This window comes from Phyllobates terribilis, unplaced genomic scaffold (assembly GCF_046119375.1).
Source record: "Phyllobates terribilis strain yellow unplaced genomic scaffold, ASM4611937v1 Scaffold_9__5_contigs__length_417890890, whole genome shotgun sequence".
Classification (NCBI taxonomy): domain Eukaryota; kingdom Metazoa; phylum Chordata; class Amphibia; order Anura; family Dendrobatidae; genus Phyllobates; species Phyllobates terribilis.
The window spans coordinates 81,964,162-81,991,977 of record NW_027362769.1 but is presented as its reverse complement, the minus strand read 5'-3'; the positions used below and the strand labels follow the sequence as shown (position 1 = coordinate 81,991,977).

Sequence of the window (27,816 nt, the reverse complement as noted above, 5' to 3'; positions counted from 1 at the left end):
GGATACCTCGCTGCCCAAGCAGCCATGAGGTAGTGGCCAGCTTCGGCCTCCACATGCTTAAAAGGCCCAATTTCAAGTGCAAGCATGCTAGCAGTATGGTATTGCAGCCTGGGGGTGGGTGGGTGGCAGGTTGCACACTTACGCTTGCATTCCAACAAAACAAAGCAGATGCTAACTTCTATCATCATCATGCTCCTCACCTTGGCACTCTCAACTCCCCTGATGGAGAAGCCAGGGCACACCGGAGGAGTCGGGTTCTCTGGTGGGCTCGTCCAATGCTGCCCTAAAGCAGGCCAGTCTAAGAAAAGTGTGTGGGGATGTTCCGCGGAGAAATCGGGGCGGCTGGGTATCGTTTATGGACACCCGGCCGCCCCCAGGCGGCTGGGGACCGTGTGTGGACACCCGGCCGCGGGGCGGCTGGGGACTGATTGTGGACACCCGGCCGCCCCCTGGCAGCTGGGGACCGAGCGTGGACACCCGGCCACCGGGCAGCTGGGGAATGAGTATGGATACCTCGCTGCCCAAGCAGCCATGAGGTAGCGGCCAGCGTCGGCCTCCTCAAAACTAAAAGGCACCATTTCAAGTGCAAGCTAGCAGTATGGTATTGCAGCCTGGCGGTGGGTGGGTGGTTGGCTGCATATTTGTGACGCGCCCCCTGGGCTGTGGGGTACTCGGAGCCGGGCCTGTAGATGCTGGGGGTTGTAGTCACCGTGGCGGTGACCCGGTCCGTGACCCAGGTGGTCAATCCAAGGCGTATTTAGGTGTATATAGGTTATAATGTCGACTACGCCACCTGTGGAATGCAGTCAATAGAGACCACCGCTGCGGAACTGTCCTCTGAAGCTGGTGGTTTGGCAGCAAGGGTATTATAACTCCCCACAGGAAGAGTGTTGCTTCAGGGCAGTGTGTGTGGATGATGGTGGTTGTGCAGGGTGTCGCGGTGCAGAAATAACCACAGAGTCCGTACAATGCAATCCCAGGGTCTTTACTGATGATACTTTAATCAGGCCTGGACTGGAGTACTGGCTAGTGATAAGAGCCCGGTCAGTCTGCGAGCAAGCATAGAATCCTCCTGGCTAGGTGGAGTTGTAGGCCTTCCGTTCTTACTGTACTCTTTTGGCTATTCCGATTATAGCTGTGTTGTAGCCCACGTCCCTGAATGTAACGTACTGTGCTCACCCGTATGGCTGGCAGCTCAGGCCTTGTGGATGCCTCGCTCCGACTTGGCAGTACTAGTCCCTCTGTGCTGCTGAGCCTCCGGGCGTCTGATGGGGACCAGGAGACCTGCAATCTCCTGCTCTGCGGTATCTGCTGCTGGGTCTGGAATCCCCACAGCCTCGGACTCCGGTGTCCGGTTCTCTGCGTATTCAGGCTAGGACGAGCTATCTCCAGCTCCAGTCCGTAGCTCCTCTCTCCTCGATATCCTGAACTCAACTCCTGACACTCACTAAAACTAACCCGCCCCCAGATACCAGTTGTCAAGGAGAGTCACCCTCCCCTTGCTGGCCTGGAGCCAGGAAGTGTTGCATGTGAGGTGTACCTGACCAAAAGGGCCCCCGCTTGCTTCCAGACATGACATTACCTTTTTTAAAGGAGGCAATATCACTGTGCAACTGGACCCTCTGGGGTGCCCCATTCCCCCCTAGTTAATTTCAGTACTCCGGGACTGAGAATATTTTGCAAAATAACAGGTAACAATAACAATACAATAACAAGGTACATTAGAATATTTACAAGCATTATAGTCTTTTACAGGTTACAGCATGATCTGCAACCAGGTGTCCATTCCACTGAAACAAAGTGCAATCTGAGGGACCCGTCCCAAACCATCAATGTGAGCCCTGGGGTGGCTACAGTGCATTGATGATCTGGTGTTGGACCACGTCTTCAGCCACCTCCATGGGTTTTTGTTCAGTGGTTTGTCACAAAGGGGGCACTTCAACAAGTGCAACTATTCACAATGGAGAGTTCTTGGTTACTCACTGTCCATAACCTAAAAGTCTTTGGACCCTTTTCTGGTAACTGGGTAAACAAGTTAAATGCACACATATTAAACATTTCAAAATTGGTAATATCTCTGTTATATCCTTACAGGTATCCAGTCTACTTTCGCATTTTAAATTCTCCAACGGGCAGGGAGCTGACCTTTTGTACTTCTGGTGGATCTACGGAGTACACTATTTGTCACTGCTCTCTCCTGGTCCCTTGTGTCTACCCCTGGGGTGGTGGGTTCAGTGTGAACTGCACTACAGGTATTTTGAGGTGCCACTGGTAGGCTGGGCAATCGCCTACGGACTCTTTGGCTTACCGTGGGTACGACAGGTTCACTGTTAGCAGAGGGTAGATTCTCCTGGTCTGGTGGTGATGAAACTTCTGCCTCCGGGGCCAATTGTTCTTCCAGCTCTTCTGGGACTTCTGCAGCTTTCTGAAGGGCTGGTTGGAGAAAGGTAAGGACCGGCACAACAATTGCATTGTTCACTTGTGTCCACGACCAGGGAAATTCTCCGAGTACTGTTTTGACCATTTCTTCCACTCCCTCTGCGGGTTGAGGGCTATCTTGGTCTTCTTTAGGGTGTTGCAATTGCTCGGGACATTTCTTCAAGTGGTCTCTTGAAACTGTTGCTGATGTTTCTCCTCCATCCTTACTAATGAGGCACACTTTGGTGTTATCATGACTCGAGGGTAGGATGGTGTACGGCTCTTCCTCCCACTGTCATCCAATTTGTGAAGTCGCCTCTTCCTCTTAAGGACTTGCTCTCCAGGTGACAGGGGAACAGTGGGTGCATGTTGATTGTAAGTTTTCTCTTGCTTTTGTCTTGCTTGAGACAAACTTCTTTCAACACTCTCTTGCACTTTACAGTATTGTAGTTGCTGCTCAGTATCCCAATCTGCATCCGGTGAGGCGGTCTCTGGTGTTAGGACTCCCATGTCCAGGTCGATGGGTAGCTTACCAGGTCTTGCTCTCATCAGGTAAGCAGGTGTGCAGTTGGTAGAGTTCACTGGGATGTGATTGTATAAGTCCACCAGATCTGGTAACTTCTCTGGCCACAGACTGCGTTCTTCCAGGGGCAACATTTTCAACAGGTCTATCACCACCTGGTTCATCTTCTCACACAACTCGTTGGTTTGGGGGTGGTACGGCGTTGTCCTGATTTTCTTACAGCCGTACAGGTTGCAGAATTCCTGGAACACCTCCGCTTCGAAGGCTGGACCCTGGTTAGTAAGCATACGTTCTGGGTAACGGTGCGGATGACAGAAGTGCTGTTGGAAAGCTCTGGCTGCTGTCTGGGCCGTCTGGTCCTTTACTGGCACTACTACCAGGAACCGGGAGTAGTGGTCTACGATGGTAAGAGAGTAGACATAGCCTGACCTGCTTGGGGATAGCTTCACGTGGTCTAAGGCTACCAGTTCTAGCGGCTGTTTGGTGTTGATGGGCTGCAGGGGAGCCCTCTGGCTGTCACAGTCTTTTCTTCTCAGGTTGCATGGTCCGCACTCTCGACACCATCAGCAGGACTTCCAACTTCTTCCATCCGAAGTGTACTGCTCCATCGTGGTACACTTCTAAGACCATAGACGCATCCCGCCTCGGGACTACCACCTGCCAGGCCAGTTCATGTGTCCGGGAGTTGTTGGCTCTTCGACACAGCTTCCCTTCATAGATGAATAACTTGCCCTTCTCCTTCCACAACTGTTTGGTCTCCTCTGGAGCTTCTGGATCAGGGTGTGAGTCAGCTTGTGTCAGCAACTCCTTGACTAGGTGGACAGCCGGGTCACTGTATTGCATTTCTGCCCATCCCTGGTGGGGCAAGGGATTAAACGTGGCTTCTTTGTTGGCGGAGCACCTGTTCTTCACTCAGTGGGAGCACTGGGTTACCCCATGACGGTGGAAAGCGGGGATCTCTATCTCCTCCAGTTCCTCCGGGTCTTCTCCCACATCTGGCAAGTTAGGCATCCGGGACAGCGCATCAGCATTTGCATTCTTGCGCCCAGCCCGGTACTTGATGGTGAACTCATAATTAGACAGTCGGGCCATCCATCTTTGTTCCAGGGCACCAAGTTTTGCAGTGTCCAGGTGGGTCAGCGGGTTATTGTCTGTGAAGATGGTGAATTTGGAGGAGGCGAGATAATGCTTGAAGCGCTCGGTCACGGCCCAGACTACGGCGAGGAACTCAAACTTGAAGGAGCTGTAGCTATCAGGGTTCCTTTCTGTGGGCCGGAGCTTCCTGCTAGCGTAGGCAATCACTCTTTCTCTGCCCTGCTGTATCTGGGACAGCACCGCTCCCAGCTCCACGTTGTTCGCGTCTGTATGGAGTATGAATGGTTGGCCATAGTCGGGGTAGGCCAGGATCTCGTCCCCTGTGAGAGCCATCTTCAGCCGGCTGAAGGATTCATCTTCCAGCTTATCCCATTTGAATGGAGGCTTCGGGTTTTTGGCCTTCCTGGACTGGCCTACTAGGAGGTCCTGCATGGGTGCCGCCATCTTGGTGAAGCCTTGGATAAATCTTCGGTAGTAGCCTACCAACCCGAGGAACTGCCACACTTCCTTGATAGTGGAGGGTCTTGGCCAGTCCTTGATTACTGTGACCTTGTCAGGGTCTGGTGCTACACCTTCAGCACTTACCACATGACCTAGGTACTGTACCTTGGGCTTCAACAGGTGGCATTTTGACAGCTTCACCTTTAGGCCAAAACCAGCTAGGGCTTCAAACACCTCTGCCAGGTGCTTCAGGTGATCTTCATAGGACTTGGAGTATACTATGACGTCATCCAGGTACAGCAGGACTGTCTCGAAGTTCTTATGTCCTAGACAGCACTCCATCAACCGCTGGAAGGTTCCTGGGGCGTTGCAGAGCCCGAATGGCATGCAGTTGAACTCGCTGAGACCCATCGGGGTTGTGAATGCGGCCTTCTCTTTATCCGCCTCTGCCACAGGAACCTGCCAATACCCACTAGTGAGATCCAAAGTAGAGAAATAATTAGCAGATTTTAATGCAGCTAGTGACTCCTCAATCCTGGGTAACGGGTAGGCATATTTATGTGTAATGCGGTTAATTTGCCTGTAGTCTACACACATTCTCATTGTGCCATCCTTTTTCCTTACGAGAACTAATGGAGCTGCCCAGGGGCTAGAACTGTCTCTTATCACCCCAGCCTCCTTTATCTCTCGTAACATCCCTTTGGCATTTTGGTAGTGTGCTGGGGGTACAGGCCGGTACCTCTCCTTGATGGGTGGATGGTCTCCCGTGGGGATATGATGTTGAACCCCTTTTACCTGCCCGAAGTCTAGCGGGTGTTTGCTGAAGACCCGCTCATATTCCTGGACCACCCAGTATACTCCATGTTTTTGGTGTTGAGGGGTGGAGTCAGTGCCCACGTGTAGATTCTGACACCAGTCCTCCATCTGTCCCTTGGAGCCATTATCCTCCGCTGGTTTGGATGGAGGTAAGGGTTCCACTGTCTTTATGGAATTGTTGCAAACGGTGAATAATTTGGCTAGAGTAGCATACCGGGGCAAATGGACTTCTTTCTCCCCAATATTCAGGATGCGGACTGGCACTCTCCCATGGTGGACATCAACCACCCCCCTGGCTGTCAAGATGGTGGGCCTACTGTCAGAGTATACGGGCTCCACCAGGGCCTGGTAATCTCGACCCCTGAGACCGATTGCTGCCCGATACCATATCATCATCTCACTTCTTGGGGGCATGGGAATGGGGAACTGGTCACTCATCCTGACACTGCCAATCTCACCACCAGACAGTTCTACCTGTTGTCTTCTCATCAGGGCTCTGATTTCTCTCTGCAGAACCCGCTGCTGACTGGAACTGGCGGTCTCCGCAACCTGCTGTAACAAGACAATAATTTCTGAAAGACAATGTTCAATGACATTAGTGCCTAAGGTTATCATGGGATGACTTTCTCTGTGATCAATGTCAACAATTATCAGTCCTTGTGCTGGCAACTCTACTTTGCCAACCTTTATGGTCACTTCTTTAAACCCCACCTGAGGTACGGGCTGACCATTGCTGGCATATATACTTAAATGTTTATCTGGGCGGCGGGTAAAGTCCGAATCAGTCCAGTACCGTTGGTAAAGAATGTAGGGGATGGTGGTCACCTGGGATCCAGTGTCCAGCAACGCGCTCATTGGGATGCCATCAAGTACGACAGGTAGGACCGGCCGTCCTCCCACGTACTTATTTCGCCAGCTGTGTGGGCCTGGTGATCTTATGCCTGGGGGTTGGCCCTCTGCCCCAGGTTTTGCTCGTTTAAATTACAGTACCTTGCATAATGTCCTGGCTTGTGACAGCGGCAGCAGATGGGTTATCCGTCCTGGTCGTAGCCGTCACTGTTCCTCCCTCGGGTTGGTGGAATCCTCCTCTGTCGTCGCCACGGGAAGTCCTCCGGACTGGAAGCCAGCTGGATCTTTTCCTTGGGGGACACCTGCAAGGACTGCACAGTTTTGGTTAGTGCAGCTACACTTTTAGTCAGCTCTTGGACCTGAAGGTGCAGGTCTGTAGACGGATCATTGTCCAGAGTCTGTGCATCAGCTCCGATAGGCTCCAGGGAAAAGGGAGCCACCTCCTGGTGGTAGGTGATAGCTGGGCGCCGGTGAGGTATAGCGCCACCTGGTGTTGGTTCTCGCAGCACCCGGATGGCTCTGTCTTTAAATTGTGCAAAGTCCAGATCAGGGTTTTGCAGAGCCATTATGCGCAGCTGTGTCCTGTGAGCGCTGGACAGTAGACCCTCTATAAACTGCTCAGCAGGGGCGGAACTACCGCCCGTGCAGCCGGTTCATTGAACGGGGGCCCCGAGGGAGAGGGGGCCCCTCCAGCCTCCAGCAGGGCCGCCATCAGGGCATGACTGCCCTGACTCCAGTATGGGGCCCGGCCGGTAGGGGCCCCCTCGGGGGCCCCCCTCTTGTGCGTCTCTCTCCTCATGGGGCTCCCGGCCCCATGCTATGCGCCGGGTCCGGGACATTTCAGCGCTGAGCTGCGCTGTTGCAGCAGCGCCTTCATGATTCCCCTGACTTCCGGTCATGTGACGGTGCCGTCACATGGCCGGAAGTCAGGAGAACCTGCTGTCAGCGATTTGGACGAGCGCCAGGATTCTGCAGGGATCGCATGGGGGTAAGTATAACAAGTTTTATTTTTTTTAAAATACAATTAACTAGGAGTGGAGAGATGGGAGAAGCACATGTGTGTGTGTGTGTGTGTGTGTCTGTGTATGTGTGTGTGGGGGGGGAGATGGGAGATGCACATGTATGTGGGGGGGGAGATGGGAGATGCACATGTGTGTGGGGGGGGAGATGGGAGATGCACATGTGTGTAGGGGGGGGAGATGGGAGATGCACATGTGTGTGTGGGGGGGATGGGAGATGCACATGTGTGTGGGGGGGGATGGGAGATGCACATGTGTGTGGGGGGGGATGGGAGATGCACATGTGGGGGGGGATGGGAGATGCACATGTGGGGGGGGGATGGGAGATGCACATGTGTGTGTGGGGGGGGAGATGGGAGATGCACGTGTGTAGGGGGGGAGATGGGAGATGCACATGTGTGGGGGAGATGGGAGATGCACATGTGTGGGGGGGGAAATTGGATAATGCACATGTGTGGGGGGGGAGATGGGAGATGCACATGTGGGGGGGGTGAGAGAGGTGCACATGTGGTGGAGGGGGATGAGAGAGGGGCACATGTGGGGGAGGGGGATGAGAGAGGGGCACATGTGGGGGAGGGGGATGAGAGAGGGGCACATGTGGGGGGGAGGGGGTGAGAGAGGGGCACATGGAGGGGGATGAGAGCTGCACATGGGGGGGTTTGAGAGCTGCACATGGGGGAATTGGGAGTAGGGGGATAATGAGCTGCACATAACGAATGTGGGGTGGGGGAGAGTAAATGATAAATGATGATGGGGTGGGGAGAGCACGGACATGATATAATGAATTGGGGCAAGGGGTGCATGTAAATATTGAATGCGGGGAGCAGGAAGTATAGAGTAGGGGGCGTTGCGGATGCAGGAGTGTGACTGGTAACAAATTGGCGGAAAGAGTAGAGGTTCTAATTAAATTATATATTAAGTGCCTATTTACAGTTAATGGGGGCACAGTGGTGGATTACAATTTATATTTGGAATGGTAGGTTGCCTAATAACTAACCATATATTGATGGTGGATGCACGTCTGTATTCAGCTGCGTAATATAGAAGTTGGGGAATGTGCTCTAGATAACTGTGTTATTTTATGCAGAGACGAGTCCTGGCTGGAAGACATGATGGCGGTCTGTGCTGGATGAAGGAGAAAAGCGAAGATGAAGGACTTCACCTAGAGACGTCACCGGTGAGTCAGTCTATTACATGTACACTGTGTATAATGTCACTGGTGATCACTGTATTACCTGTACACTGACACTATATACAGAGCTCCTGTGTATAATGTCACTGGTGATCACTGTATTACCTGTACACTGACACTATATACAGAGCTCCTGTGTATAATTTCACTGGTGATCACTGTATTACCTGTACACTGACACTATATACAGAGCTCCTGTGTATAATGTCACTGGTGATCCCTGTATTACCTGTACACTGACACTATATACAGAGCTCCTGTGTATAATGTCACTGATGATCACTGTATTACCTGTACACTATATACAGAGCTCCTGTGTATAATGTCACTGTACTACCTGTACACTGACACTATATACAGAGCTCCTGTGTATAATTTCACTGGTGATCACTAGATTACCTGGACACTTACGTTATACATACCATGTATAGAGCTCCCGTGTATAATGACACTTATGGTAATATTAGTAATGTGGTGGTAATATTAGTAATGTAGTGGTAATATGTGGTCTGGTCATGGTGTGGCAGTTTTTCTCCCTTCTGTGTGGTATTATTCGGTCACTATGTTGTGGTAATATGTGGTCTGGTCATGGTGTGGCGGTATTCCCTGTATGTGGTATTATTGGTCATTTAAAAAAAAAATGTATATGACACATTCCCTTAAAGAAAACTAAATAAAAATATATCTAAAAAGAGTATTGGATATTTTAAGAAAATTTTAATAGGTTAGAGTAGGGCCCGCCCAGAAGAGTCTACCTTATCGTGGTGGCGGCTTTAAAAATCTTTTGGCCAAAACAAAAGCTGATGGCTATGTATGTGGCGCCGTCACATGGCCGAACGTCAGGAGAACCTGGTGGCAGCGACGTGGACGAGCGCCAGGATTCTGCAGGGATTGCATGGGGGTAAGTATAACAAGTTTTATTTTTTTTAAATACAATTAATTAACTAGGAGTGGGGGGAATCAGAGATGCACGGGGGGGATGAGAGATGCACATGGGGGGGGTGAGAGATGCACATGGGGGGGTGAGAGATGCACATGGGGGGGTGAGAGATGCACATGGGGGGGGTGAGAGATGCACATGGGGGGGTGAGAGATGCACATGGGGGGGTGAGAGATGCACATGGGGGGGTGAGAGATGCACATGGGGGGGTGAGAGATGCACATGGGGGGGTGAGAGATGCACATGGGGGGGATGAGAGATGCACATGGGGGGGATGAGAGATGCACATGGGGGGGATGAGAGATGCAGATGGGGGGGATGAGAGATGCACGGGGGGTGAGAGCTGCACATGGGTGGGATGAGAGCTGCACATGGGGGGGTGAGAGATGCACATGGGGGGTTATGTTTACATAACTTTGTTGCCTTATGAAGGGCAGGGGGGGCCCCCCAAAATTTCTTGCACAGGGGCCCACTACAGTCTGTGTCCGCCCCTGCTGCTCAGTTAACAGTCTGTTTTCATCTCGCACACTGTCGGGGTCTACCAGTTTGATGGCCCTCAGCGCCTCCTGCAGGTTTAAAGCATAGTCCCGTACACTGTCCTGCGCCCGTTGTTTGCACCCGTAAAACTTCATTTTGATCTCAGCTGTAGTGCGGGTGTCAAAGGTGTCCTTTAGGCGGGCCAGTATCTCTTTCACAGTCCCTTTGTCTCTGGCTGGCCAGGACTTCACTTTTCTCTGGGCTGCACAGATTAACTGGCCTATGAGGATGCTCACTTTCTGCTCCTCGGACAGGGGGTACACTTTGAACAAGCTGCTCAGTCTTTCTTTAAAGTCACTCAGGGTGTGCGACTCTCCTGAGTACTGGGGCAACCACGCCGCTCCCGGTATATATGGCATGGAGAATGGCATTACCGGGCAGCGGCCGCGCCTGTGGCTGAAGTTCCCTCCATACTGGACGTCTTCCTCCCCCCTAGTGAACCGTGGCCTACCTTCTTTCACTTTTCTTCCATAGGCCGCAGTTCCGCAGGTGATGGTCTCCTTTCAGGACCTAGCGTCGCACGTGTCTGACGTCAGCGCTCGCTGGGGCTCCTTCCAAGACCTGGCGCTGCGTCAGTGCATGAGGAGGAGCTTGGGCTTCGCGCGCTTCCAGCGGTTCCGCCCCTCTTCTTCCCGCGTGGCGACCCAAAAATGGCGGACAATGGCGGGAAAACAGCGACAATGGCGGAAAAACTTCACCACGGTATGCGACACAGTTCTTAAAGGCGCACAGTACCCGGTGGTAACGGGCACGAAATCCTGCCGACTACGCCAAAGTTGACGCGCCCCCTGGGCTGTGGGGTACCCGGAGCTGGGCCTGTAGATGCTGGGGGTTGTAGTCACCTAGCGGTGACCCGGTCCGTGACCCAGGTGGTCAATCCAAGGCGTATTTAGGTGTATATAGGTTATAATGTCCGACTATGCCACCTGTGGAATGCAGTCAATAGAGGCCGCCGCTGCGGAACAGTCCTCTGAAGCTGGTGGTTTGGCAGCAAGGGTAGTATAACTCCCCACAGGAAGAGTGTTGTTTCAGGGCATTGTGTGTGGATGATGGTGGTTGTGCAGGGTGTCGTGGTGCAGAAATAACCACAGAGTCCGTACAGTGCAGTCCCAGGGTCTTTACTGATGATACTTTAAACAGGCCTGGACTTGAGTACTGGCTAGTGATAAGAGCCCTGTCTGTCTGGGAGCAAGCATAGAGTCCTCCTGGCCAGGTGGGGTTGTAGGCCTGCCGTTCTTACTGTACTCTTTTGGCTATTTCCACTTATAGCTGTGTTGCAGCCCATGTCCATGAATGTAACGTACTGTGCTCACCCTTTGGCTGGCAGCTCGGGCCTTGTGCATGCCTCGCTCCTCCTTGGTGGTACTGGTCCCTCTGTGCTGCTGAGCCTCCGGGCGTCTGATGGGGACCAGGAGACCTGCAATCTCCTGCTCTGCGGTATCTGCTGCTGGTTCTGGAATCCCCACAGCCTTGGACTCCGGTGTCCAGTTCTCTGCGTATTCAGGCTAGGACGAGCTATCTCCAGCTCCAGTCCGTAGCTCCTCTCTCCTCGATGTCCTGAACTCAACTCCTGAGACTCACTAAAACTAACCCCGCCCCCAGATACCAGTTGTCAAGGGGAGTCACCCTCCCCTTGCTGGCCTGGAGTCAAGAAGTGATGCATGTGAGGTGTACCTGACCAAAAGGGCCCCCGCTTGCTTCCAGACATGACATTACCTCTTTTAAAGGAGGCAATACCACTGTGACAACCGAACCCTCTGGGGTGCCACATTTGCGCTTGCATTGCAAGGAATGGGGGAGGTACAATAGAACACTGCCCTGGGAAAAGGACTTGCACGGCGATAGTTGCAAGTCTGCATCTTCTGATGCGGCAAGGATGACTTCTAATGGGCACACTTTTAGGCAGTGACCTGGGAGTCAGAGATGCTTCCAGGGGTCTTCCCCATGCGGTCCCCATGTTTTTCAGCACTGTATGCATGTGTCACACAGTGTTATGCACACGCCCGGGCTAAGCGGCGTGTGCGTGTGATTGGTAGTGATTCCACTGGACCGTGCCGGAGAGTGAATGCCTGGAGGGGCGTGACTAAGTATTCACCCGATCCGACCAGGGTCGCACGACGGCATACGACGCCAGTGCACCAAGGAGGAACCGAGCAGAGGGACCAGGTGCTACTCCAGGACAGACCCCGGACACGGCTGTTGACCCACACAGGGGAATACAGGAACAGGCTGGTAGGCTGGCACACAGACTGGTGGGTATAGGCAGGCACGACTGGTATGCAGGCAGGCGGGTATGCAGGCAGGGGGGTAAAGGCAAGCACAGCTAGAGTGCAGACAGGGAGGCACTAGCAGGTAGGAACACAGGCGGGATAGGACTCAGTACACACCGGGACTCAGGAACAATACAGGCAGAGGGTTACAGGCAAGCACAGCTAGAGTGCAGACAAGGCTGAGCAGGGAGGACAGGGCTCTGTTCACACGGAACAGACAGGAAGGGAAAGACAGAGCCAGATACTCACACAGTACTTGCAGAGACAACAAGCAGGAGTTAGGTACGAGTTCAGACTCTGCAGAAAAAGGAAGGGAACGGACATAGAGGCAAAACAGGTAAAGGACAGGAGAGAGTTCAGACTGGAACTGAGTGTACGGAGGAGACCGACACTGCAGAGGGATACAGGAGCGGGTCTGGGAATACGGCCCCCAGAGAGGCGGAACGAACAGGCAAGGAGCGTGTTCAGACAGGACAGACCAGACACAGGAGCGGGTCTAGGAAATCGGCCACTAGAAGGCGAGAGGAACAGGCTAGGAGCGAGTTCAGACAGGTCAGACAAGATACAGGAACGGGTCTAGGTAATCGGCCCCTAGAAGGCAGGAGGAACAGGCTAGGAGCGTGTTCAGACAGGTCAGACAAGATACAGGAACGGGTCTAGGTAATCGGCCCCTAGAAGGCAGGAGGAACAGGCTAGGAGCGTGTTCAGACAGGACATACAAGAGAACACAGAAAGGACTCAGTTCAGACACGGGAGCTAATACCGCAAAGCAGGAGACATACAGGACTCAGTTCAGACACGGGAGCTGATACCGCAAAGCAGGAGACATACAGGACTCAGTTCAGACACGGGAGCTGATACCGCAAAGCAGGAGACATACAGGACACAGTTCAGACACGGGAGCTGATACCGCAAAGCAGGAGACATACAGGACTCAGTTCAGACACGGGAACTGATACAAAAAGCAGGAGACAAGAGACGGGACCTGGCACCTTCAGAGTGCAAGCACACACTGAAGGAAACACTATGCTCAGGCAGGGATAGAAGGGAGCTGCTGAGCTATATACCAAGTGACAGACAGCAATAGGCTGAGGACGCACAAGGGGTGTGACCCACAGCAGGTACAAAAGGCAGGAAGTGATCGGGCGCCGCCCTTAAGCAGCAGAAACAGACACAAACAGACAGCATGGAGGGAAGCCAGAGAGACATTCTGGACAGGAGATCAAGTGCGCCCTCTTGCACAGTGGGAGATGGACCACCATGCAAGGACGCCGCCAGGTATGTTACAGTACCTCCCCCCTTACGCCCCCTCTTCTTCAGGCCTGCCAGAATCTTCCGCAGGGAATTCGAGGGCCAGTCGTTCACTGGGTTGGAGGGGGACAGAGACTTAAGGGTAATCTCTGCTTCGAGGTACATCTTGTCAAGCTCACAGGAAGAAATAGACGGGTTATCACGTACATAATGAGGAAAAGTCACTGTCTCTTTGTTATCTGGTGGTATCCCGGAGGATTCAGGAAACAACTGGAGGTCCTCCGCCGGGTCAGAAGAGTGCAGAGGCTCAGAGAAAACAACTGCTTCAGAGTACACTAGGTCGGACTCACTGGAGGAAGCAGGCGAGGTATCGGGTACCGAGTATAGGAAAGTCTCTGTCCATTCACCACCAGGTGGCACCCCGAAGGGTTCTGGAGACAGCTGGCGGTCCTCCGCCTGGTCAGAGGGGTGTAGAGACTCACGGGTAACCTCTGCTTCAGAGTACACTAGGTCGGACTCACTGGAGGAAGCAGGCGAGGTATCGGGTACCGAGTATAGGAAAGTCTCTGTCCATTCACCACCAGGTGGCACCCCGAAGGGTTCTGGAGACAGCTGGCGGTCCTCCGCCTGGTCAGAGGGGTGTAGAGACTCACGGGTAACCTCTGCTTCAGAGTACACTAGGTCGGACTCACTGGACGAAGCAAGCGAGGTATCAGATCCAGGATATAGGAAAGTCTCTGTCCATTCACCACCAGGTGGCACCCCGAAGGATTCTGAACACAACTGGAGGTCCTCCGCCTGGTCGGAGGGGTGTAGAGACTCAGGAGTAACCTCTGCTTCGGAGTACACTAAGTTGGACTCACTGGACGAAGCGAGCGAGGTATCAGGTACAGAGTATAGGAGAGTCTCTGTCCTTTCGCTACCAGGTAGCACCCCGAAGGGTTCAGGAGACAACTGGAGATCCTCCGCCTGGTCGGAGGGGTGTAGAGACTCGGAGGTAACTACCACTTTGGGGTACCCATTGTCAGGCTCACAGGACGAAGCGGACAAAGTATTGAGTACCGGGTGTAGAGAAGTCTCTCTCCATTTGTCATCGAGTGGTATCCCGGAGGGTTCAGGAGGCAACAGGGGATCCTCCGCCAGGTAGTAGAGGTGCACAGACTCTGAGGTAACCACAGCTTTGGAGCATCCTTGGACATGCACACCGGTTAAAGAGAAAGAAGCATCTGATGCCGGGTGCAGGAAGTTCTCCTGTGTGGAGTCTGGATGGGCAGAAGTCTCTTCGGCCAGGAGAACTGGTGCACTACCCACGCACATTACCCATTGGGGTTTCTCCGGGATACAGGGAGATGAAGCTTCAGTAGGGACTTCAAGGTTGGGGTCAGGAGGTCTCAGGGAGGACAGACCCTGGCGTGACGGCTTGCCTCTAAGTCTAGCACGTCTGGACTGCCTCTTGAGGTTGAGAGAAGTATTCCGGAAAGCGTAGTCACCCTGTGAGGATTCTGGGTGGGCAGTAGTCTCATTGGGCTGGAGGACTATTGCGCTACCCACACACATTACCCGTCGGGGCTGCTCCGGGATATTGGGAAGTGAAGCTTCAGCAGGGGCTTCAGAGTTAGGGTCCTCGAAGACCATACGAAAGGCCACCAGGAAGGCCTGCAGGTCAAGGATGACAGGATCCCATGCTTCCCATAGGGGGGTGACCCATTTCAAGGCATCACCCGCTAGGTAGTCAATCATAAAGGCCACTTTAGCCCAATCGGAAGGAAAATAGAGAGGGTAGGCCTTAAAGTGTAGCATGCATTGCTCCACAAATGCACGACACTGTCTTGGATCCCCATAGTAACGTGGCGGATCCGCAGGAACGAGGGCTGATAGATCCATCTGGACGGGTGCGTAATTCGCCTGGAACTCAGCTAAAGGGGAAAAAAATTTATTTATTTTATTTTAATGCATGTATTCGCTGGAAAAACTTCTCAAAGAGCGAAGGCCGTGGGGCTCAACGGGAACCATGGCCTGAGCATGCTGTTATGCACACGCCCGGGCTAAGCGGCGTGTGCATGTGATTGGTAGTGATTCCACTGGACCGTGCCGGAGAGTGAATGCCTGGAGGGGCGTGACTAAGTATTCACCCGATCCGACCAGGGTCGCACGACGGCATACGACGCCAGTGCACCAAGGAGGAACCGAGCAGAGGGACCAGGTGCTACTCCAGGACAGACCCCGGACACGGCTGTTGACCCACACAGGGGAATACAGGAACAGGCTGGTAGGCTGGCACACAGACTGGTGGGTATAGGCAGGCACGACTGGTATGCAGGCAGGCGGGTATGCAGGCAGGGGGGTAAAGGCAAGCACAGCTAGAGTGCAGACAGGGAGGCACTAGCAGGTAGGAACACAGGCGGGATAGGACCCAGTACACACCGGGACTCAGGAACAATACAGGCAGAGGGTTACAGGCAAGCACAGCTAGAGTGCAGACAAGGCTGAGCAGGGAGGACAGGGCTCTGTTCACACGGAACAGACAGGAAGGGAAAGACAGAGCCAGATACTCACACAGTACTTGCAGAGACAACAAGCAGGAGTTAGGTACGAGTTCAGACTCTGCAGAAAAAGGAAGGGAACGGACATAGAGGCAAAACAGGTAAAGGACAGGAGAGAGTTCAGACTGGAACTGAGTGTACGGAGGAGACCGACACTGCAGAGGGATACAGGAGCGGGTCTGGGAATACGGCCCCCAGAGAGGCGGAACGAACAGGCAAGGAGCGTGTTCAGACAGGACAGACCAGACACAGGAGCGGGTCTAGGAAATCGGCCACTAGAAGGCGAGAGGAACAGGCTAGGAGCGAGTTCAGACAGGTCAGACAAGATACAGGAACGGGTCTAGGTAATCGGCCCCTAGAAGGCAGGAGGAACAGGCTAGGAGCGTGTTCAGACAGGTCAGACAAGATACAGGAACGGGTCTAGGTAATCGGCCCCTAGAAGGCAGGAGGAACAGGCTAGGAGCGTGTTCAGACAGGACAGACAAGAGAACACAGAAAGGACTCAGTTCAGACACGGGAGCTAATACCGCAAAGCAGGAGACATACAGGACTCAGTTCAGACACGGGAGCTGATACCGCAAAGCAGGAGACATACAGGACTCAGTTCAGACACGGGAGCTGATACCGCAAAGCAGGAGACATACAGGACACAGTTCAGACACGGGAGCTGATACCGCAAAGCAGGAGACATACAGGACTCAGTTCAGACACGGGAACTGATACAAAAAGCAGGAGACAAGAGACGGGACCTGGCACCTTCAGAGTGCAAGCACACACTGAAGGAAACACTATGCTCAGGCAGGGATAGAAGGGAGCTGCTGAGCTATATACCAAGTGACAGACAGCAATAGGCTGAGGACGCACAAGGGGTGTGACCCACAGCAGGTACAAAAGGCAGGAAGTGATCGGGCGCCGCCCTTAAGCAGCAGAAACAGACACAAACAGACAGCATGGAGGGAAGCCAGAGAGACATTCTGGACAGGAGATCAAGTGCGCCCTCTTGCACAGTGGGAGATGGACCACCATGCAAGGACGCCGCCAGGTATGTTACACACAGCACATGGATAGATAAGGTTGTAAAATGTTAAAATGACATTTCCCGGTGAATGCATTTGTCACAGTTGAAAGCAATACAAAAGTGCAAAAACGCATAAAAAATGCTACTTGTGAACATAGCCCAAGGTGTGGAGGAGTATTTTTGTTTTTGGTTATTTATTTTACCTTATACACAAGTCTTTACCCTGGAAAGGAACTTCCTTAAAATATTTCACAGGAAAGCACTTTCAGTTTCGTTTTTGAACGTTTTATTGTGAGCCCTTAAAAGTGGCTTAATACCTCTGACCACGTTGTTGACAGCAGTGACCTGGGGGTCAGAAATGCTTCCTGGGGCGATCCCCATGCTGTCCCCATGTCATTTGAGCACTGTCACTATCGTTTTGGGCACTTTTTAAGGCTTTCTACAGACTGCCGGGGGTGCCGCCGCAAAAATGCTCCCATAGACTAACATTGGGCTCGTTGCTCGGGTCGAGCACTTTTAGTGCTCGCTCAACACTATGGATGGTGAAAAACTGCAGGTGTTGCCTCAATTTTGGCCACTAGTGTATAGGCTTCAATGAAACCATTCTCTCCTGGTTCTCCTCCTACCTCTCTGACCGCTCCTTCACTGTATCTTTTGCTGGCTCCTCTTCCTCTCCTCGTCTCCTTAATATCGGGGTTCTGCAGGGCTCAGTCCTAGGCCCCCTCCTCTTCTCTCTATACACTGCCCCTATTTGACAAACAATCAGCAGATTTGGGTTTTAGTATCATCTCTATGCAGACGACACCCAATTATACACTTCCTCCCCTGACATCACCCCTACCCTATGTGACAGTGTCACTGGTTTTATATGTGAGGGGAGGCATGTGTTACTCAGGATGCTCTCCTGTGTGAACTATGACCTACTTTAATTCTGCCAGCATGCTATATGCTGGTGTGTTTACTCTGTTAAAGGGTGTGCAGTTTTATGGGAATGGCAAAGAGGGCGGGACGTCATTCCCCCTATCTCCCCTCAGGGTGTGGCTGAGCAGTGTGTAAAAGCTCAGTCCCTTTTTTTTTCTCTGGAGTATGGTGTGGAGAGTGAAGTCTCCAGACAGTGTTGTGGAAGCTGCAGAGCTTTTTACAAAGACTTTGTTGTGCACTTTGTGCTACCGAGAGCGGGAGGAACCCGCTCACCTATGGACTGTGCTATATTTTGCTCTGTTTTCCCATTTAACCCAAAGGGGGTCTTGTTTCTTTTTCCTGTGGAACCCTGCATGAGTTTATGCCATAATAAACGAGCAGAAAGGTAACCTGAGAACATGCGTCCTGAGTCTGCCTCCGAGAGAGCTGAGCAGTCGTCTTACCACACCTAATACAAAATACCAAGGATTGTCTGTGTGCTGTCTCTAACATCATGTCCTCCCTCTATCTTAAACTGAATCTCTCCAAAACTGAACTTCTTGTGTTTCTCCCCTCTACTAACCTAACTCTACATAACATCAAAATTACCTTGGAGGGTTCAACCTTAACTACCAAGCAGCACGCCTGCTGCCTTGGGGTCATATTCGACACTAACCTTTCTTTTACTCCCTATATCTGATCACTCACTCGCTCTTGTCACTTCCATCTTAAAAACATCTCCAGAATCTGACCTTTTCTCACCTTTGAAACTGCTAAAACTCTTATTGTCGCTCTTATTCACTCTCGTCTGGACTATTGCAACTCTCTTCTGATCGGTCTCCCTCTTACCAAACTTTCTCCTCTTCAATCTGTTCTGAATGCGGCAGCCAGGGTCGTATTTCTGTCCAGCCGCTTCACCGATGCCTCCATCTTGTGCCAGTCATTACACTGGTTGCCCATTCGCTACAGGGTCCAATATAAACTCAGACCGGGGCCTCAGTCTGCCCTTATTCACACAGAGGTCAACTTTGACACATGATAAAGTTTTTAACATTAGACAGAGTAGGTTCTATCCCGAACGGGTTCACCTTGTCGCTGGTAGGATAGCTTTCATACTATTTTTGATCAAAAACAGTGTTATTAAGAACCCTATTTTATTTAAATGCACTTGTTTTTTATTTATTTACAGCAGGGTTTATTTTCATTTGGCTTCTTGTAGGTTTTTCTGATTCATGGCCATTGTGAGACATGCATTTATGTGCTGCACTTATACCATTTTAAACCAAGCTCAAATTTTGTGTTTCTTTCTTTGTATATTTTGCATTCTGTGCAGACCTGGAATAACAAGCACTTTTCACCTATTGTGTAACCCCCATTTCCTTGTAGATTGTAAGCTTGCGAGCAGGGACCTTACTCCTAATGTAACTGTTTAAACTGTCTTACCTTGTATTGAATTTATTGTATGTACATATGCCCGTTTAATTGTAAAGTGCTGCGGAATATGTTGTCGCCATATAACTAAAAATTATTATTATTATTATTAAGGAGCCCTTTTTGTGGCCATTATACTGTATGATGATGGTGCACTATGTTAGACCATTATACTGTATGGAAAGTGATGCAGGGAGCATACTGCATGGAGCACTATGTGGGGCCCATTATTCTGTATGGAGGACTATGTGGGCCATTATTCTGTATGGAGGACTATGTGGGGTCATTATACTGTATGGAAGGCAATGCAAGGCATCGTTATACTGTATGAAGGACTATGCTGTTGCCCATTATACTGTAAGGAGCACTTTTATGGCCATTATACTGTAAGGAGGGCTGTGTGGGGCCATTCTACTGTATAGAACACTATGTGGGGCCCATTATACTGCATGGAGGACTATGTGGGGGCTATTATACTGTATGGAGGACTATGTGGGGGCCATCATACTGTATGGAGGACTATGTGGTGGTCCATTACACTGTAAGGAACAGTTTTTGTGGCCATTATACTGTATGGAACAATATGTGGGGCTATTATACTGTAAGGAGCCTTTTTTGTAGCCATTATACTGTATGGAACACTTTTTGTGGCCATTATACTGTATGGAGGACTATGTGGGGACCATTTATACTGTATGGAGCACTATGTAGAGCCACTATACTGCATAGAGGACTATGTGGTTGGCCAGTATACTGTATGGAGTACTATATGAAGCCATTATACTGAATTGAGCACTTTTTTGTGGCTATTATACTATATGAAACACTATATGGGGCCATTATACTGCATGGTGCACTATGCGGGACCATTATACTGTATGGAAGGTGATATTGAGGTGATATTGAGGACTATGCGGTTGCCCATTATACTGTATGGAGCACTTTTTGTGCCCATTATATTGTATGGAGCACTATGTGGGACCATTATACTGTATGGAGGACTATATGGTTGCCCATTATACTGTAAGGAGCACTTTTTGTGGCCATTATCCTGTATGGAGCACTATGTGGGACCATTATACTGTATGGGCAGAAATGAATAATCACTTGATTAATAGGATAACTATGACTGTAGCACTGTATAAAGGGGCAATTTGTGCTGAGGGCACTGTGTACAAGAACATTATTACTGGGTCACTGTTTTTTGGGGCGTTCCCCAGCTGGGGCAAATTAGATGGAAAAGTTTCACACATGGACATTATGCACGTAAAGATTTTATATTAGAGCACTGTATTTAAAGACAATCTGTCACCAGTTTTTTTTCCCATATGAAGTATAGCCATCGCCATTAGGGCCTTTTTTTACAGTATACTGGAATGGTGTAAAAAAAGTCTCCAATCTAGTCTGCAGATGAGAAAAAAAGAGCTTTTATTATACTCACATACACTGCGGTCCGGTCCTATAGGTGTCTTGTCTTGATTCGATGCCTCTCTACTGTCCTCCTTCATGTAGATGACGCGACCTATGTCATCCACACAGTGTCCAGTGACCTCCGGCGTGCACTACACTAAGTTGCTCTCCCCATTTCCTCCCTGTATCGGCATTGTTAGGAACCATATGTACTGTATATGCATATGGTTCTAATGCTGACAATGCAGGGAGGAAGTGGGGAGAGCACCTCAGTGTTGCGCACGCTGGAGGTCTCTGGAGCGGAAGTCACAGTGACTCGCCGGCACCTGCGCACAAAATCCCTCCTGTACAATAAGCATAGAAGGGAGGAAGAAGCTGTCAGGCGTGGGATTTGCCAGCGGTACAGGGCACTGTGACGTGCAGGGGAGGGGGGAAACATTATAATTAATACAGGAGATGGGGATTTATTGCGGGCCCAGGGCCCGCAAACATCAGAATCCTGTAGGAATAAAAAAAAATCACAACAACTAGGTGTGGGAAAGACTTAGTGCAACACAAAGGGAAGAGGGAAAGGGAACCCAGACTGGAGACAAACCGAGTCCTGCGGTAAGGAAAACGCCCACGACTGAGGATCTCCCTGCAATTGAAAGATCACAATACCAACCCGTTGCTCCTCATTTCCGGAGGAGTAAGGACGAAGTTTAAAATACAATTTGCATGCCTCCTTAAATCCAAAAACTTGTCCCTACAGCCAGAAAACCTGTCCGGGAGGGAAACCTTGGGTTCAGGCTGGACAGGCCTACCTGCAGAGACCACACCAGAGCGCTCCCCCATCAGAGGAACACAACGCCAACAAGAAGGCCACGGAGAAGGTGGTCTCACCCGTCTATCCCGTAGGCATCTATCAAGACGTATGGCCAAAGACATGGCAGCTTTCAAGGACTGAGGGGTTTCATATACTGTCAAGGCATCTTTCAACCTTTCAGAAAGCCGCTCACAAAATTGACTTCTAAGGGCTGAGTCATTCCATTTGGAATCCGTTGCTCATCTACGGAATTCCGAACTGTACGTCTCCACTGACCGATTCCCCTGCTGAAGGCGACGTATCCTAGACTCAGCCAAGGCGACTCGCTCAGGGTCATCATAGATGAGGGCCAAAGCCCTGAAAAACCCCTCCACAGACTGGAGACAAACAGAGTCCTGCGGTGAGGAAAACGCCCATGACTGAGGATATCCCTGCAATAGAAAGATCACAATACCAACCCGTTGCTCCTCATTTCCGGAGGAGTAAAGACAAAGTTTAAAATACTATTTGTATGCCTCCTTAAATACAAAAAAAAATATCCCTACCTCCTAAAACCTGTCCAGGAGGGCAACCTTAGGTTCAGGCTGGACAGGCCTACCTGCAGGGACCCCCACATTGGCAACCTGTAACCGCTAATGTTGCTGCTGAACCTCACAGCGGAGGTCATTCACCTCCAGAGACAGACAGTGGAACTGCTCTGCGAGCTAAGCAACCGAACCCATACCAAGGGAGAAAGGAAAAAAAAAGGTTCATGCCCAAAAAACACACAGAGAAAAAAAAAAAGCGCAAAGTGTTAGTTTTTTTTTACTTTCCAAAATGGTCTCGAGCAGCGATAATATCATGCAATGTGTGGGAAAGACTAAGTGCAACACAAAGGGAAGAGGGAAAGGGAGCCCAGACTCTAGGGCAAGGGGGGGGGAGTGGAGACCTCCTAGGTTGATGTAACGTCAAAGCATCAGCCTTGACATTTTTGACCCCTGGATGAAAAGTGACAACAAAATTGAACCTAGTAAAAAACAGGGACCATTTGGCTTGCCTATGGTTGAGATGTTTAGCTGACTGGAGGTATGACAGGTTCTTATGGTCATTAACAACAGCAATAGGATGGACAGCCCCCTCCAACCAATGGTGCCATTTGTTTTAACGCCAATTTGATCGCCAAAAGTTCCCTATTACCCACGTCATAATTTCTCTCAGCCAAAGACAATTTTTTAGAAAAGAAGGCACACGGACACAATTTATCAGGGGATGGTCCCTGAGACAACCCAGCCCCCACTCTGACATCCGATGCATCAACCTCCAAAGGGTTGGGAAACATCAGGTTGACTGAGTATAGGTGCAGTGGCAAAATGATTCTTTAAGGAAGAAAAAGCCTGGAGGGAAGCATCTGACCATTTGAAAAAATCAGACCCCTTCTTAGTCATGTCAGTAAGTGGTTTCACAATAACAGAGTAATTTTGGATGAATTTCTGGTAAAAGTTAGTAAAGCCCAGCAAACGTTGTAGAGCCTTCAGGCTCTCGGGACGTTCCCAATCAAGGACTGCACGGATCTTCTCCGGATCCATCCGAAAACCTGGAGATGACAGCAAGTACCCCAAAAACTGTACCTCCTGAACAGCGAAAACACATTTTTCCAGTTTGGCATAAAGTTTGTTATCCCTTAATATCTGGAGCACCTGCTTAACATGTCCCCAATGTGTCTTAAAATCAGGTGAGTAAACCAAAATATTATCCAGATAGACCACCACAAACCTCCCCACCAAATGATGGAAAATATAATTTATGAAATGCTGGAATACCGCAGGTGCATTGGTCAAAGCAAAAGACATAACCAGACTCTCGACATGTCCTTCCGAGGTATTGAACGCTGTTTTCCATTCGTACCCCTCTCTGATTCTAACCAGATTGTAGGCTCCCCTTAAATCCAACTTGGATTTAAGGGCTCAGTCCTAGGCCCCCTCCTCTTCTCTCTATACACTGCCCCTATTGGACAAACAATCAGCAGATTTGGGTTCTAGTATCATCTCTATGCTGACGACACCCAATTATACACTTCTTCCCCTGACATCACCCCTACCCTATGTGACAGTGTCACTGGTTTTATATGTGAGGGGAGGTATGTGTCACTCAGGATGCTCTCCTGTGTGAACTATGACCTACTTTATTTCTGCCAGCATGCTATATGCTGGTGTGTTTACTCTGTTAAAGGGTGTGCGGTTTTATGGGAATGGCAAAGAGGGCGGGACGCCATTCCACCTATCTCCCCTCAGGGTGTGGCTGAGCAATGTGTAAAAGCTCAGTCCCTTTTTTTTTCTCTGGAGTATGGTGTGGAGAGTGAAGTCTCCAGGCAGTGTTGTGGAAGCTGCAGGGCTTTTTACAAAGACTTTGTTGTGCACTTTGTGCTACCGAGAGCGGGAGGAACCCGCTCACCTATGGACTGTGCTATATTTTCTTCTGTTTTCCCGTTTAACCCAAAGGGGTTCTTATTTCTTTTTCCTGTGGAACCCTGCATGAGTTTATGCCATAATAAACGAGCAGAAAGGTAACCTGAGAACATGCGTCCTGAGTCTGCCTCCGGGAGAGCTGAGCAGTCGTCTTACCACACCTAATACAAAATACCAAGGATTGTCTGTGTGCTGTCTCTAACATCATGTCCTCCCCCTATCTTAAACTGAATCTCTCCAAAACTGAACTTCTTGTGTTTCTCCCCTCTACTAACCTAACTCTACATAACATCAAAATTACCTTGGAGGGTTCAACCTTAACTACCAAGCAGCACGCCCGCTGCCTTGGGGTCATATTCGACACTAACCTTTCTTTTACTCCCTACAGTTATATGAAAAAGTTTGGGCACCCCTATTAATCTTAAGCTTAATGTTTTATAAAAATTGGTGTTTTTGCAACAGCTATTTCAGTTTGATATATGTAATAACTGTTGGATACAGTAATGTTTCTGCCTTGAAATGAGGTTTATTGTACTAACAGAAAATGTGCAATCTGCATTCAAACAAAATTTGACAGGTGCATAAGTATGGGCACCCTTATCATTTTCTTGTTTTAAATACTCCTACCTACTTTTTACTGACTTACTAAAGCACTTTTTTTGGTTTTGTAACCTCATTGAACTTTGAACTTCATAGCCAGGTGTATGCAATCATGAGAAAAGCTACTTAAAGTGGCCACTTGCAAGTTGTTCTCCTGTTTGAATCTCCTCTGAAGAGTGTCATCATGGGCTCCTCAAAACAACTGTCAAATGATCTGAAAACAAAGATTATTCAACATAGTTGTTCAGGGGAAGGATACAAAAAGCTGTCTCAGAGATTTATCCTGTCAGTTTCCACTGTGAGGAACATAGTAAGGAAATGGAAGAACACAGGGACAGTTCTTGTTAAGGCCAGAAGTGGCAGGCCAAGAAAAACATCAGAAAGGCAGAGAAGAAGAATGGTGAGATCAGTCAAGGACAATCCTCAGACCACCTCCAGAGAGCTGCAGCATCAACTTGCTGCAGATGGTGTCACTGTGCATTGGTCAACTATACAATGCATTTTGCACAAGGAGAAGCTGTATGGGAGAGTGATGCGAAAAAAGCCGTTTCTGCAAGCACGCCACAAACAGAGTCGGCTGAGGTATGCAAAAGCACATTTGGAGAAGCCAATATCTTTTTGGAAGAAGGTCCTGTGGACTGATGAAACCAAGATTGAGTTGTTTGGTCATACAAAAAGGTGTTATGCAAGGCAGCAAAAAAACACAGCATTCCAAGAAAAACACTTGCTACCCACAGTAAAATTTGGTGGAGGTTCCATCATGCTTTGGGGCTGTGTGGCCAATGCCGGCACCGGGAATCTTGTTAAAGTTGAGGGACGCATGGATTCCACTCAGTATCAGCAGATTCTTGACAATAATGTTCAAGAATCAGTGATAAAGTTGAAGTTACGCAGGGGATGGATCTTTCAGCAAGACAATGATCCAAAACACCGCTCCAAATCTACTCAGGCATTCATGCAGAGGAACAATTACAATGTTCTGGAATGGCCATTCCAGTCCCCAGACCTGAATATCATTGAACATCTGTGGGATCATTTGAAGAGGGCTGTCCATGCTCGGCGACCATCAAACTTAACTGAACTGGAATTGTTTTGTAAAGAGGAATGGTCAAAAATACCTTCATCCAGGATCCAGGAACTCATTAAAAGCTACAGGAAGCGACTAGAGGCTGTTATTTTTGCAAAAGGAGGATCTGCTAAATATTAATGTCACTTTTCTGGTGAGGTGCCCATACTTATGCACCTGTCAAATTTTGTTTGAATGCAGATTGCACATTTTCTGGTAGTACAATAAACCTCATTTCAAGGCAGAAACATTACTGTGTCCAACAGTTATTACATATATCAAACTGAAATAGCTGTTGCAAAAACACCAATTTTTATAAAACATTAAGCTTAAGATTAATAGGGGTGCCCAAACTTTTTCATATAACTGTATATCTGATCACTCACTCGCTCTTGTCACTTCCATCTTAAAAACATCTCCAGAATCTGACCTTTTCTCACCTTTGAAACTGCTAAAACTCTTATTGTCGCTCTTATTCACTCTCGTCTGGACTATTGCAACTCTCTTCTGATCGGTCTCCCTCTTACCAAACTTTCTCCTCTTCAATCTGTTCTGAATGTGGCAGCCAGGGTCGTATTTCTGTCCAGCCGCTTCACCGATGCCTCCATTTTGTGCCAGTCATTACACTGGTTGCCCATTCGCAACAGGGTCCAATATAAACTCAGACCGGGGCCTCAGTCTGCCCTTATTCACACAGAGGTCAACTTTGACACATGATAAAGTTTTTAACATTAGACAGAGTAGGTTGTATCCCGAACGGGTTCACCTTGTCGCTGGTAGGATAGCTTTCATACTATTTTTGATCAAAAACAGTGTTATTAAGAACTCTATTTTATTTAAATGCACTTCTTTTTTATTTATTTACAGCATGGTTTATTTTCATTTGGCTTCTTGTAGGTTTTTCTGATTCATGGCCATTGTGAGACATGCATTTATGTGCTGCACTTATACCATTTTAAACCAAGCTCAAATTTTGTGTTTCTTTCTTTGTATATTTTGCATTCTGTGCAGACCTGGAATAACAAGCACTTTTCACCTATTGTGTAACCCCCATTTCCTTGTAGATTGTAAGCTTGCGAGCAGGGACCTTACTCCTAATGTAACTGTTTAAACTGTCTTACCTTGTATTGAATTTATTGTATGTACATATGCCCGTTTAATTGTAAAGTGCTGCGGAATATGTTGTCGCCATATAACTAAAATTATTATTATTATTATTAAGGAGCCCTTTTTGTGGCCATTATACTGTATGGTGATGGTGCACTATGTTAGACCATTATACTGTATGGAAAGTGATGCAGGGAGCATACTGCATGGAGCACTATGTGGGGCCCATTATTCTGTATGGAGGACTATGTGGGCCATTATTCTGTATGGAGGACTATGTGGGGTCATTATACTGTATGGAAGGCAATGCAAGGCATCGTTATACTGTATGAAGGACTATGCGGTTGCCCATTATACTGTAAGGAGCACTTTTATGGCCATTATACTGTAAGGAGGGCTGTTTGGGGCCATTCTACTGTATAGAACACTATGTGGGGCCCATTATACTGCATGGAGGACTATGTGGGGGGCTATTATACTGTATGGAGGACTATGTGGGGGCCATCATACTGTATGGAGGACTATGTGGTGGTCCATTACACTGTAAGGAACAGTTTTTGTGGCCATTATACTGTATGGAACAATTTGTGGGGCCATTATACTGTAAGGAGCCTTTTTTGTAGCCATTATACTGTATGGAACACTTTTTGTGGCCATTATACTGTATGGAGGACTATGTGGGGACCATTTATACTGTATGGAGCACTATGTAGAGCCACTATACTGTATAGAGGACTATGTGGTTGGCCAGTATACTGTATGGAGTACTATATGAAGCCATTATACTGAATTGAGCACTTTTTTGTGGCTATTATACTATATTAAACACTATATGGGGCCATTATACTGCATGGTGCACTATGCGGGGCCATTATACTGTATGGAAGGTGATATTGAGGTGATATTGAGGACTATGTGGTTGCCCATTATACTGTATGGAGCACTTTTTGTGCCCATTATATTGTATGGAGCACTATGTGGGACCATTATACTGTATGGAGGACTATATGGTTGCCCATTATACTGTAAGGAGCACTTTTTGTGGCCATTATCCTGTATGGAGCACTATGTGGGACCATTATACTGTATGGGCAGAAATGAATAATCACTTGATTAATAGGATAACTATGACTGTAGCACT

General features: G+C 49.3%; 1 protein-coding gene across 5 annotated transcripts in view; it reads right to left on the bottom strand.

The window, feature by feature from the left end:
- Positions 1-27,816, bottom strand: part of LOC141161605 (uncharacterized) — a 273,682-nt gene that overhangs the window by 228,545 nt on the left and 17,321 nt on the right. Inside the window, exon 2 of one of the 5 annotated variants that reach the window (XM_073646645.1) lies at positions 17,539-17,659. The exons of the other annotated variants lie outside the window; for them this stretch is intronic. The gene's annotated coding sequence lies outside the window, so the exon portion shown is untranslated. The remainder of the gene's footprint in view (positions 1-17,538; positions 17,660-27,816) is intronic. 5 annotated transcript variants of the gene reach the window in all.